The 14285-nt window shown below is 45.9% G+C and overlaps 1 protein-coding gene across 1 annotated transcript in view; it reads left to right on the top strand.

Annotated features, from left to right (window-relative positions):
* LOC123764772 (multiple epidermal growth factor-like domains protein 6) overlaps positions 1-14285 on the top strand; it is a 242118-nt gene that overhangs the window by 138372 nt on the left and 89461 nt on the right.

Below are 14285 nucleotides of genomic sequence, written 5' to 3'. Positions count from 1 at the left end.
TTTATTACCGGCCCAACTCCTCTTCCCTGGTGATGAAATAGGCGCTTGACCCCCTGTGTGCACCAGCCCAAACACACAGGGACCTCGCAGCACCTCTGGGGACCCGCTGCCCTAGCGCACTATCCCTCAGAGGGCGGAAGGTAGAGCGGCAGGTGTCAATCTCGGACACCTGTCCATCCTGTTACTTCTGTGATCGTCGGTGTTCTCACCTGCGCCCAGCGCCAGAGGAAATGACTTCAGTTCTCGACACACTCCTCAGTGGTCCTCTCCAACATGAGGCTACGTCCCCGATTTAATTATATTTTTCTTCTTGTACTCAGTGGCTATTATTCTATTGGCAGGGTTTCATATATATATATATATATATATATATATATATATATATATATAAGACATGGCATAACTTTAAGAAGGTTCACGGAGACAGCGTTTAAAATTGGTAACAAAAAATTACTGACAAGAGAAATACAAAAACTAAAATGACTTGTCTTGGACGGCTTCAATCGGCCGCTCTCGACCTTCAACAATAATAACTTTATTCTACTAAATTTGAAATAACATATCTCTGATACTCAGGTATAGTTACAGCAAAATAGTAAGCTTAAAACTAACCTTTCTCAAGGTTGCCAAATATCCAATGATGATACTGATCACTCAACAAAACCTTAGGCTTTACTTGTCCTATTGAAGAATTTAACCACTCAAAAACATGAACATATAATTACCCTAATCACTTTTATGTATAGGTTCGGTACATGTTGACACGTGTATATAATAGTACAATTCCTATAAGATCCTTTGGGAACTCTTATCAACAAAAGAGGGAAGGGGAGGTCAGATTATCTAGCTAAGACACATGATATCTTCAGTGGCCTGAAGCTCCCGTAGCCTCCGTGTCCACCGCTGGCAATAACGTTGAATCTTCCCTGACTCTCGTTGGCCCGTAAGATGTACCTCCCTCTGGAAGATACTAGGATGGTCGACTTCACCAGTTGAATCAGTTTCGATACTGAGCGCCGTCACAGTCTCTTCCTTATCTTTTGTAAGCTAGCCAACGATACTAATCTCTGCTTTACTCGCTCACTTCACTAGTTATCATAGGGTTGGCCAATATCGATGCACAAATATCAACAGCTTTTTCACCAGCAAAATTAAGTGAAATGCTCCCTTCCCAGGGTCGCAGTTGCCTCTTCACCGGTGAGAAAGCAATGGAGCACTTTCTTACCATATCCTTGGTCGACTTTCCACTAGTCTCTTCAACGACTACTTCTTGTGGATTAACACACCGGCTCGCGTCTACCTCCGACACTCAGTAGTCGGGACTGCTGACTACTGAGCCACCAGGCTTCGACGGCTAGTCCATCCACGTTCATCTACCTGGGCCGAAATGAGGGTACTTACATCTCCTCTCAGTGGACCCAGCATGATGTCGAGTGCCTTACACTCTCAGCTGGTTAGGTTAGGTTAGGTTAGGTCAGTGAACCCAGTGTAACACTGTAAAAGTGTTTGAGTTAGTTTATTTAAAATATACAGAGAGTACATGAGTCACAGACAAGGATCGGAGAGGCGCCAGTTGTCTGCCTGAGATCTCACACCTCTAACCGTTAACGACCCCAAGTGACCTGAGGTCAGATCATGAGAATTTCACCTTGCTTCCGCTAAGCTCTTAATTGGAGCCGGGTAGCCTTCAAACATGCCGACGTTTAAGGAGTGGCTTGGTAGTGCCGGAGGCTATCTACTTGTGGGCGGAGTTAGCTACTAGGTTCCCCAATATAAACTCGGAGAGCTATCCAGCATGAAGCATTAACAGACAGAACAGACAGAACGGCAGTCAGGATTGCAGAAGAGACGGCCTAGCAGGAAGGCTGTCGGCCGGCAGGGCGGGAGTCTCCGTCAACTACAAACCCCCCCCCCCCTCTCTATTCAACTTAGACTCAGTCCTCGGTGAGTGAACATTAAGGTGACTTGGTCGTGTTTACATATGTTGTGTGATGATCAGGGGCAGTCAAGTTGTAGGGTTCTCGAATTCTTGGATGATGACTCACTTTGCATATTAAACTGGAACATTTTAATTGAATTGCTAAATTATGATACTTCATGTGAAATATAATTATGAATTTATTATTTAAATTGTGTTTAACTTTGTTCCCTAGAGCTTTGAGTTGAGGATTTGAGAAAGCCTCTGTGGTTACTGGGTTCATGATATAAATGAGTACATGTTTGGAGTTGATACATGGTACAGAGGGAACATACTAATAATGAACTCATGATAACATCCTTTGAGAATTTTGTGATACAGGCAAGTTCCATTCCTTGTCTTGTATGTAATGATCATGAATGGATGGTGGCAGCATTTCGTCTTCTACTATCTACTCTTCTACGTCTACTATCTACTCTTCTACTTCTACCTATCTGCACCTCTCCCTCCGCCCTTCTCTAAACTCTCACTTTCAACTAATGACCCTCCTCGCTCCTCCCACCTCCCTACCTCTCACCCCAAACCCTCACTAATTACTTCACTATTCATTTCTTTCCTTTCGTTTCCTCTTATACGTTTGTGGCAGTGATTATGTATTCTAGAGTTCTCTCTAGAGTTTCGGGTAACTGATCCAGTGACGGCGCCTTGTAGTCTTAGCACCTAGGTAGTCAAATACCTAGGTTACAAGGTGTTGAACGAGAGAGGTTGCCTTAGGAACTCTGGAGGTGCTCTAGAATAGTTAGCTAACTGGGGACGGGATAACGGACAAGATAGAGCCATTTCCCCCCACCCCCCGTTACAATGTTGGCAGCGGTGTTGAACAATGTTGTAGGTAGTTGGTGTTCTTTTAACATTGTTCAGTCCCACGTGTCTTTTTGCCGCTCAGGCGCTATCAGGGAGATCTTGACAGGTGTTTTACTTTCGCGATTTAGCGAGTTTTTTTTCAGGCTAGGAGATAGTGATTCTCTAGTGTTGTGGTTTAGTGATTTTGTGAGTTTTGTGGTGTTCAGGGAATGTTCACCAGAACTTGCGTGTGTAGTGATTAATGTTAGTAATAAGATTTGGCGATTTGGGAACTTAGCGGTGTTGGTAGTGCAGGTCAGCTGAGTGTGACAGGTGACCTCGCATGTCCCACGGGGACACCCAGCCACCGCTGGTCTCCAGGTCAGTGGGGAGTGGCAGGTGTAGTTTTTAAGTAGTGGTTCTGCTCAGATTATTGCGATCGACTGTTTTACTCCATTTGAACGCAATAACCCGAGGTGTACTGGTATTGTACAGCATGCTAGGGGGAGGCTTAGTATGTCAGTAGACTTCACGTTGGGGACGCTCGACGTTAGATAGTCTGGTCACAGGGGTGGCAACAGTTTTGAGTTGTTGACCGGCGGAGAAGCTAGGAAAACACTCTGGGTCACGTAGGTGGCTGTAGGTTAAGGGTGGGAGTAACGGTTAATTATGTACTTAAGATTAGGAAAGGTACAGTTAAGTTTAGGCTAGTGTTTTGTCTATTAGTTTTGATTTTTTTTTGTGACAAGTTAAAAGTAGTGATGACCTTATTCTCTCTTCTCTAACTTTCCTCTGTTACTGTCTTATGTTCCACCAAGTCAGTATCATTCAGTGTTAATTGGATTATTTAAAAAAAAACTTAAGTGTAGTTGTTGCCAGGAGGAGAGCGGTATAACTGGACTGTGTAAACCCTATACAAACTACAGGGTCACATAACATATCTTGGGAGCACGATATTGTCGCCTTTCTGTTCATCCACAGGTGGGAGCCAGAAGAGAGGAGAGACGCACATACAAAAGAGGGAGACGGCTGCTGTGTACCATACTCACGGGCGTTTATCACCACCACCACGACCAGCCCACTACCTGGAGGTCATGGCTCCATCACCACCCCAGGGGACCCCAAGATGCAGCCCTCTCGGTCGGTCAACATTGGTCTACCCAGTGGACCCCAGGACGGACGGACCCCAGGACGGACGGACCCCAGTGGACCCCAGGTCGTTCTGCAGACGACCCCAGACGACCCAGTAATGATGGAAGAGGAGCAACAACGACTCCAGTCTGTCCCACCAACATCGGTCTACCCAGGATGGACCCCAGGACGGACAGACCCCCAATGGACCCCAGGTCGCTTGTCTAAGACCCATGGGAGGAGGAAGAGAGAAGAAAGAAGAAAGAAGAAAGAAGAAAGAAGAGAGAAGAAATAGAGAGAAGAAAGAAGAGAAGATAAGACAAGCTGAGTGAGACATGATACCTAGTGTCCCTTGCTGGTGTCAGCATCATTGCATGGAGCGTAATTGCAAGACAGGATCGTTTGCCTTGACTGGCCGCCCCTCCTGCAAGCAGGTAGCTCTGTTGAGTGATTCTTCCTGTGTCATGCAGACTTGATGTGGCTGTCAGAAGTAGCTCTCTGAAGGAGGCGTGCTGGAGCAACAGGGAGGAAGAAGAGTAGGATGGGATTTCTACTGTTGGCAACTATATGAAGGTCTCGAAACTTGTAGTCCCTATAGCTGTGAAGAACCCCAATATACGTCTCTCATGGTGACTGACGTAGGGCCAATTACAGATCAGCTGGGACAACCGAATTCCACGGTCCTGTGCGCAGTTCAAGTAGTAACGGCTTTCGGGTTGACCAAGGGTTGTTGTGCGTTAACGACGGAGAAGCGACGGAGGCAGTTGTGTTGAAGAAATGTGGTACAGGATTATCTACAAGACCAAGCAGTGACGTCGCCCAGCCAGAGACAATGGACGTCTGACTACATATTTCATTTTTTTAGAGTAGGATGATGTATATTTGTTTAGCTAGGATGTATTTTTTTTATTTTCGTTAATAAAGTTGTCGCACACAGCTAGCTTGCTTTAGCAGTGTTGCAAAAACTTTATTTCGGGGAGAAGGGGAGATGTAACACTGTAAAAGTGTTTGAGTTAGTTTATTTAAAATATACAGAGAGTACATGAGTCACAGACAAGGATCGGAGAGGCGCCAGTTGTCTGCCTGAGATCTCACACCTCTAACCGTTAACGACCCCAAGTGACCTGAGGTCAGATCATGAGAATTTCACCTTGCTTCCGCTAAGCTCTTAATTGGAGCCGGGTAGCCTTCAAACATGCCGACGTTTAAGGAGTGGCTTGGTAGTGCCGGAGGCTATCTACTTGTGGGCGGAGTTAGCTACTAGGTTCCCCAATATAAACTCGGAGAGCTATCCAGCATGAAGCATTAACAGACAGAACAGACAGAACGGCAGTCAGGATTGCAGAAGAGACGGCCTAGCAGGAAGGCTGTCGGCCGGCAGGGCGGGAGTCTCCGTCAACTACAAACCCCCCCCCCCCTCTCTATTCAACTTAGACTCAGTCCTCGGTGAGTGAACATTAAGGTGACTTGGTCGTGTTTACATATGTTGTGTGATGATCAGGGGCAGTCAAGTTGTAGGGTTCTCGAATTCTTGGATGATGACTCACTTTGCATATTAAACTGGAACATTTTAATTGAATTGCTAAATTATGATACTTCATGTGAAATATAATTATGAATTTATTATTTAAATTGTGTTTAACTTTGTTCCCTAGAGCTTTGAGTTGAGGATTTGAGAAAGCCTCTGTGGTTACTGGGTTCATGATATAAATGAGTACATGTTTGGAGTTGATACATGGTACAGAGGGAACATACTAATAATGAACTCATGATAACATCCTTTGAGAATTTTGTGATACAGGCAAGTTCCATTCCTTGTCTTGTATGTAATGATCATGAATGGATGGTGGCAGCATTTCGTCTTCTACTATCTACTCTTCTACGTCTACTATCTACTCTTCTACTTCTACCTATCTGCACCTCTCCCTCCGCCCTTCTCTAAACTCTCACTTTCAACTAATGACCCTCCTCGCTCCTCCCACCTCCCTACCTCTCACCCCAAACCCTCACTAATTACTTCACTATTCATTTCTTTCCTTTCGTTTCCTCTTATACGTTTGTGGCAGTGATTATGTATTCTAGAGTTCTCTCTAGAGTTTCGGGTAACTGATCCAGTGACGGCGCCTTGTAGTCTTAGCACCTAGGTAGTCAAATACCTAGGTTACAAGGTGTTGAACGAGAGAGGTTGCCTTAGGAACTCTGGAGGTGCTCTAGAATAGTTAGCTAACTGGGGACGGGATAACGGACTAGAGAGAGCTGTTTCCCCCGGCCTCGTTAGTTAACTGGGGGGTGGAATAATGGACAAGATAGAGCTATTTCCCCCCACCCCCCGTTACACCAGCATGCTGTCGAGTACCTTACACTCTCAGCTGGTTAGGTTAGGTTAGGTTAGGTCAGTGGACCCAGCATGCTGTCGAGTGCCTTACACTCTCAGCTGGTCACTTCGACGACAATACGCTCTTCGACCTTCTTCCAAAAAGTTCCCTGACGTCTCAGGCGTGGTCTGAGTCCTGTTTCACTCTCTTCTGAGCTCAACTTGCCACTTACGGTCTTCCACGGTGGAGAAAATGACTCTTGAGGCCGGAAAGGACTGTTATTAGACGACGATCATAACACGGTTATCTTGAGATGATTTCGGGGCTTTTTTTTTTTTTTTTTTTTTTAGTGTCCCCGCGGCCCGGTCCTCGACCAGGCCTCCACCCACAGGAAGCAGCCCGTGACAGCTGACTAACACCCAGGTACCTATTTTACTGCTAGGTAACAGAGGCATAGGGTGAAAGAAACTCTGCCCATTGTTTCTCGCCGGCGCCTGGGATCGAACCCAGGACCACAGGATCACAAGTCCAGCGTGCTGTCCGCTCGGTGCTCAGGAAATCGTCACCGGAGGCTCTGACAGGTCTCACGGCTCAACCTCCTCTCCATACAGCACGTCGTATTTTGACATATACTTTACCAAAGGGCAAAAACTATCGTACTAGAAAATGGCAGTGAATCACGAAATTGATCTACTGTCCCGTTTTCTGTTCGTGGGTCCTCTGGTTGGTTAGGATAAGGGCACTTTAGTACGACAATTTCTTGACGTTGGGAACGCTGGCGAGAACAGTCTGCTCCATCATGATGGTGCTCAGGGAATCATCTGTTGAGTCTCTCCCCCCAAAAAAAATAATAAATTATAACTTTACTAAAGTTTTTCAATAGCCGAAAAGAGAGAGAGAAACATTTTGCACAGGCTGCATTTGCATTGCTTCCGGCGTCTGGGGGCTTTGGGAAATACTAAAGCCATGTACAAATTGACGAGGATTCCCCGAGGCTGTGAAGATTTATGCGTCGGGGAGGACCGGCTCAAAACTGTACAATAATATAATTTCATGTGCCATCTTGTTTTAAACAAAATTAATGTTTGATATAAACTGATTTCTACAGTTTACTAAATTACCGAATAGCCTCAAAATTTTAAGTCACTGTGTAAAGACTCAAATTTTAGGTCAGTATCTGTGTGAACACTCAAAATTTAGATCAGTATCTGTGTAAAGTCAAATTTAAAGTCACTATTCCGATTCTGGGCGTGTATACACTGTGAGTTTACTTTAGTCATAGATTATGTTCAGGTATGCTATAGTTTACTTGCTGGCTGGTCAGTAAGTGTGGTAGCCTTAATAACTCTCGAGATATTGATGGAACTTAAGCCCAACACCAAAGTCAGAATTGATCTTAGAACCATCTTCTCTGGCAGTACAGGTTTCCGGTCAAACAATGGTTCAAACATTTTCATCCTCGGAGTCAGGCCACTTTAAGGGCAGCGAGTTCCAGCGAGCACTGGAAGCAGGAAACATATTGGGACTTAAAAAATGCGCATTTGTTATTCCACTGACAACATTTTATCCTGAAGAACAAGTTTATCTAAAAGGAACCCCGGGACGCCGGTGTGTACACTTTGGTCATCCAAGAGACGCTGCTCGGCTCTCTCCAGAGAGGAAGAACTCTCAAACAAAGACTTCAGGAAGGAGCGAAGGTTGCATTGTGGTGTGTCTCCAGTCGTCTTGTCCTGAGAGCCCTGGGCGGCTGTCTGTCAGCCCCCCGCCTGCCCTTCCTCACACATGGCTTATACCACTTGTATTACTGTTTGCTTATATAATATATATATATATATATATATATATATATATATATATATATATATATATATATATACATGGACAGCAGGCGTTCCTTTAAACATATTTGGTTAAATATGACCACATTGCTGGCGTTGTTGTTCTTATATTGCAAACTTTATATGCTTCTAACTATTTTTGTTTGTATCAGTATTAAGAAAACAATGACGTTGCCAAAATTAATGGTAAAAAAGTCTAGGAATTATTGAAGGATTTATTTTCACAACGTTTTGTTTCTATTTGGAACATCTTCAGGTAGTGAATGATTACATGACATTGATTGATTGATAAAGATTAAGCCACCCAAGAGGTGGCACGGGCATGAATAACCCGTAATATTACACGACATACATTTTATGGTTACCTCACCTACCACTCCTTTTTGTCGAAGGTGTGTGGGGTGAGGTGAAAGGAGAATGAAACACAGGGAAAGGGAATAGGGCCAATTAATATAGGAAATGGAACGGGTTTGGGACCAATCAAACATTGGATAAGGCAGTGGGCGGGAAGACCTCGCTAGAGACGTCATTATCCGGGTGAGGTTTGGCGAGGTCTGGGTCTGAGTGTTGGCAAGGAAGCGTAGTAGTTTTTTTTCTGTATATGTAAGGTGGGTCTTTTTTCCTCTTGCAAGTATACCTTCCAGTATTTGCAGTCTTCTTTGGTCAGTGGCAGAGTTCAGGATTTTTTTTTGTATTGTCTATCAGCATTTTACTGGTGAGTATCGTGTTATGTTCACTTGGCGTATGATGTATGATATATAGGTCACCCCTCATAATGGGGCTGTTGAGAGACCCTCCCTGGGTCACCCCTCATAATGGGGCTGTTGAGAGACCCTCCCTGGGTCACCCTTATACCAGGAGGTGTTGAGAGACTCTCCCTGGGTCACCCTTATACCAGGGGGTGTTGAGAGACCCCTCCCTGGGTCACCCTTATACCAGGGGGTGTTGAGAGAGACAAACCGGTTAGACCAATATCTTACAATTGTCCAGATTGCTCGATTAATAAAGGTTGACATTTTACTTGAAGCTTCCCACTCTGAAATGCTCGTGAACCTTCCCATGCTCTTTAGGAAGATTTGTCTGAAGCATCACTGGAGCATTCCTCCCTCAGTACCACAGGTGTCGAGGATACACTGGAGCATTCCTCCCTCAGTCCCACAGGTGTCGAGGACACACTGGAACATTACTCCCTCAGTACCACAGCTGCCGAGGACACACTGGAACATTCCTCCCTCAGTACCACAGCTGCCGAGGACACACTGGAACATTCCTCCCTCAGTACCACAGGTGTCGAGGACACACTGGAACATTCCTCCCTCAGTACCACAGCTGCCGAGGACTCACTGGAGCATTCCTCCCTCAGTACCACAGGTGTCGAGGACACACTGGAGCATTCCTCCCTCAGTACCACAGGTGTCGAGGACACACTGGAGCATTCCTCCCTCAGTACCACAGGTGTCGAGGACACACTGGAACATTCCTCCCTCAGTACCACAGGTGTCGAGGACACACTGGAACATTCCTCCCTCAGTACCACAGGTGTCGAGGACACACTGGAGCATTCCTCCCTCAGTACCACAGCTGCCGAGGACACACTGGAACATTCCTCCCTCAGTACCACAGGTGCCGAGGACACACTGGAACATTCCTCCCTCAGTACCACAGGTGTCGAGGACTCACTGGAACATTCCTCCCTCAGTACCACAGGTGCCGAGGACACACTGGAACATTCCTCCCTCAGTACCACAGGTGTCGAGGACACACACTGGAGCATTCCTCCCTCAGTACCACAGGTGTCGAGGACACACACTGGAGCATTCCTCCCTCAGTACCACAGGTGTCGAGGACACACTGGAGCATTCCTCCCTCAGTACCACAGGTGTCGAGGACACACTGGAACATTCCTCCCTCAGTACCACAGGTGTCGAGGACACACTGGAACATTCCTCCCTCAGTACCACAGGTGTCGAGGACACACTGGAACATTCCTCCCTCAGTACCAAAGGTGTCGAGGACACACTGGAACATTCCTCCCTCAGTACCACAGGTGTCGAGGACACACTGGAACATTCCTCCCTCAGTACCACAGGTGTCGAGGACACACTGGAACATTCCTCCCTCAGTACCACAGGTGTCGAGGACACACACTGGAGCATCACTGAGAGTATTCAGTACACCTAAACTTAGACAGTTGAAGGATCCGACGCTCGTGCAGTTTGAATATATTTTTTGCCATATGAGTTCCTATTACGCGGCCTAATTATATAATTAAAACGTTGTATTATTTTTCACGGACGAATTAAATATTTTGATAATATTCAGTGTCAACATAATTTTAAACACCGGAGCTCAGTGGTAAAAAATGGTGCCACTCTGGTGCTGTATTAAGACCTCTCCCTGCCACTGAGGGCTGACCTCTCCCTGCCACTGAGGGCTGACCTCTCCCTGCCACTGAGGGCTGACCTCTCCCTGCCACTGAGGGCTGACCTCTCCCTGCCACTGAGGGCTGACCTCTCCCTGCCACTGAGGGCTGACCTCTCCCTGCCACTGAGGGCTGACCTCTCCCTGCCACTGAGGGCTGACCTCTCCCTGCCACTGAGGGCTGACCTCTCCCTGCCACTGAGGACTGACCTCTCCCTGCCACTTAGGGCTGACCTCTCCCTTGAGTCAAGAGGGTCAAGGTGGAGTCTTTGAGTGATGCAAACCCTTGCAACGTCCACTCTTGTTGCTGTCTTCAACTGGCCACGTGAACCAACTACTGTGTACTGTGTTGGCTGCCTCGTCACTGAGAATCAATACTCACCAACCGGAAGGCAATAATTCAAGGGGATAATATTTATTTTGGGCGTTTACTGTGGTCTGGTTACCAGACGGAACCATTTTTTTTTTCCGGGGGGGGGGAGGGAGGGGGGGAGGGAGGGGGGGTGGAGGGGGAGGGGGAGGGGGAGGGGGGGTGGAGGGGGAGGGGGAGGGGGGCGGATGTAATTGATTTTGTTAATGCATTGTGCAAGCTTGTCTCACCAGGGGAGGTGACTGGGTGTCTGACTGATACGTAGAGTGTAGTTATTATATATATATATATATATATATATATATATATATATATATATATATATATATATATATATATATATATATATATATATATATATATATATATATATATATATATGTCGTACCTAGTAGCCAGAACGCACTTCTCAGCCTACTATGCAAGGCCCGATTTGCCTAATAAGCCAAGTTTTCATGAATTAATATATTTTTTCTAATTTTTTTCTTATGAAATGATAAAGCTACAAATTTCATTATGTATGAGGTAATTTTTTTTTTTATTGGAGTTAAAATTAACGTCGATATATGACCGAACCTAACCAACCCTACCTAACCTAACCTAACCTATCTTTATAGGTTAGGTTAGGTAAGGTAGCCGAAAAAGTTAGGTTAGGTTAGGTTAGGTAGGTTAGGTAGTCGAAAAATAATTAATTCATGACAACTTGGCTTATTAAGCAAATCGGGCCTTGCATAGTAGGCTGAGAAGTGCGTTCTGGCTACTAGGTACGACATATCTATATATATATATATATATATATATATATATATATATATATATATATATATATATATATATATCTGTCTCTGTCTGGGACAGGAAGCTTGTACGTATGCTCAAAGAGCTTCCCCTAGGCCAGCTTCCTTCCCCCCAGGATGCAACCCACAACAGTTACCTAGCTCCAGGGTATACCTCTATGTCACTAAGGAAGCAGAGGCTTCAGGTGAAAAGGAAATGTGGCCAACCGTTTCTGTCCTGCCTGGGGAGTGAACCCGAGTCCCTCAGTTGTAAGCCCAGGACGTAGTCCACTATGCAACTGCTCGATTTTGACCACATAGTTTTATATCAAGCCCCTGGACCCTACGGTTAATTATAACATAGCTATATGAAAAATATGACATTGTCAGACCACGAAGGATGAATTGAAACGGGAATTTCCTTAAGTACTTTCGTACGTACTTTCGTATAATCCGTAAGGTGGAGTTATGCGTCATCTCCAGTGTTACAGGGAGAGATCTGACGTCTCTTAAAGCAGGTCTTATTTCCCCCGGGCACTTAACTTCAAGTGATGTTTAACCCAGCGATGACCTAATTTCCTGCCAGTGGCCGGTCGGTCAAACCTTACTACCGTGGGAGTCGATAGATCGCAAGAAAGAGGCTGGAAGAGAGCGCTTGATTTGGTTGATAGATGCCTGGTAGTGGTGGTGGTGGTGGGTGTTGTGGTGGCATCAGAGCCTGATGCAACAACGCTGCTAATATCATGTGACTTCACCAGGACTGAGACACCCCATGACGGCGTGACATTGGGGGGGGAGAGGGAGGGGGAGGGGGGTGGAGGGTGTCACGGCCGGCTGGTGTGCGCAGGGGGTGGACAGCTGGCTCCTGCAACTGTACCACACAGACGTGACTAACTGTGGGAACTAATGACCCCCGCACAAGGATGTAGGTAAGATGTTGGCAAGCTTGCTGGATGACGTCTCACCCTCCTGGTGTTTCCCCTTCATCATCCACTCCAATTCATCCTCCATACATGTATTATAATCTGCTTTCACACCGTATAAATGACTAACCTCGTCGTCTTCAAACGTCTTATTAACGTCACAGTACTTGTTTACAGCTCTTTGGATAACGTAATGCGTCTCTCGAGCGTTGTAATTACTATGGATAAGAGTCTCGGCTCCTGAGCCCTGCCTCTTAAATTTCAATCAACTTGTGTTCAAGTTACAGACTCCTATAAACGTTGTTATATATACACGAAGCTGAAGGGTACCTGGCGGCCGTCTGTGAGTTCTTCTCCCCAAACCCGACTTCTTCTGCTCTAGAACACCCTCCCCTATTTGCTTTACAACCAGGTCCCTCTAGAGATATTTGATTTATTTTAATTTAAGTTAGCTGACGGAGCCTAAGTCACGTCCACACCCCCCCCCCCCCGCCCCACGTCTCCCTACCCCCCTCTCTATAATTCACCCCATTTTCCCCCCTTTCACCCCCATCACTGTAACCATTTTCCCTATGCAGTATCACCATTACTGTAATCAAAGGGTTACCCTAAGAGTGCATATCTGTTATCTGTTATCCAGATGTTAAGTCTATGGACTCGGAGCTTAACATTTCACATTCAGAGACTTGGTGAAGAAGGGGAATTGAGGCCCGTGCTTCCCTTCAGGTGGGCATTGGGCCTGAAACACCATAAATGGGTTTATTTAATATATTCACTGATACAAGTATAGTCAGTTCACACAGACATCAGGTGGCGATAGTGTGTCGGTCCTTGACAATAAGAAAGTTGCGCTTCGCAAGTGTTAGTGTTTACAGGTTAGGCAAGGTCAGGTGGTGACAGGTGAACTTGTCTTATGCTAAGCTGATAAATGCAGACAGTTGCCTCTGTCTTTCCTCAGTGGCTAACCATAGCCCGTGCTACTTGTCCCGCTCCTGTGCCAGGTAAGTTACGGGCTCACCATAGCCCGTGCTACTTGCCCCGCTCCTGTGCCAGGTAAGTTACGGGCTCACCATAGCCCGTGCTACTTGGAACTTGTTCCGAGTAGCTGAATCTATAGCAACAACATATATATCTATGTGTCTTTCCATCAATCATGCCACTGTCTAGGTGTGAGAGTAAGATAGTCGGAGCTTAACTCCTGGTCCCCCTCCCCTTATATACTCAAGCAGTTGTACATTAAGATTGAGGCTCCTCGATCTACATTGAAGGTTCAGCTCTGAAGACCAGATACAACACCAGGTTCTTCAGGCCGGCTGGGAGCCTTGACTCTCAGCCGTATATCCCCCCCTTCTCCCTACACCTATTTTCGTTATGTTACGAGTTAAACTCTAGTGGCCATGTGTTGGACAATTCCTTGAGTTTGCCCAGGTCATCTTGTAGTCTCTTGCTTAGTCTTTATCCTTCTCGTAATTTTTGTTTCAACGGCAAACATTGAGAAGAATGAGCCTTTACCAACTTGAAGATCATTTACGTATATCAGAAACAGACTAAGTCTGAGTACAGAACCCTATGGGACGCCACTTGAGACATCTTGCCGTTCTGAAGTCTCACCTCTCACAGTAGCTCTCTGTTTTCCGTTGCTTAGGAACTTCCTTATCCATTGGAGCACCTTAACTGTCACTCTTAAAGTGTTTCACCAATTTATGCACCAGCCTCTTAGGGGGGTATTGGGTCAAAAGCTTTCTGACGG

The sequence above is a fragment of the Procambarus clarkii genome, chromosome 48 (assembly GCF_040958095.1).
Source record: "Procambarus clarkii isolate CNS0578487 chromosome 48, FALCON_Pclarkii_2.0, whole genome shotgun sequence".
Taxonomy (NCBI): domain Eukaryota; kingdom Metazoa; phylum Arthropoda; class Malacostraca; order Decapoda; family Cambaridae; genus Procambarus; species Procambarus clarkii.
This window is presented reverse-complemented; position numbering and strand designations above follow the sequence as displayed.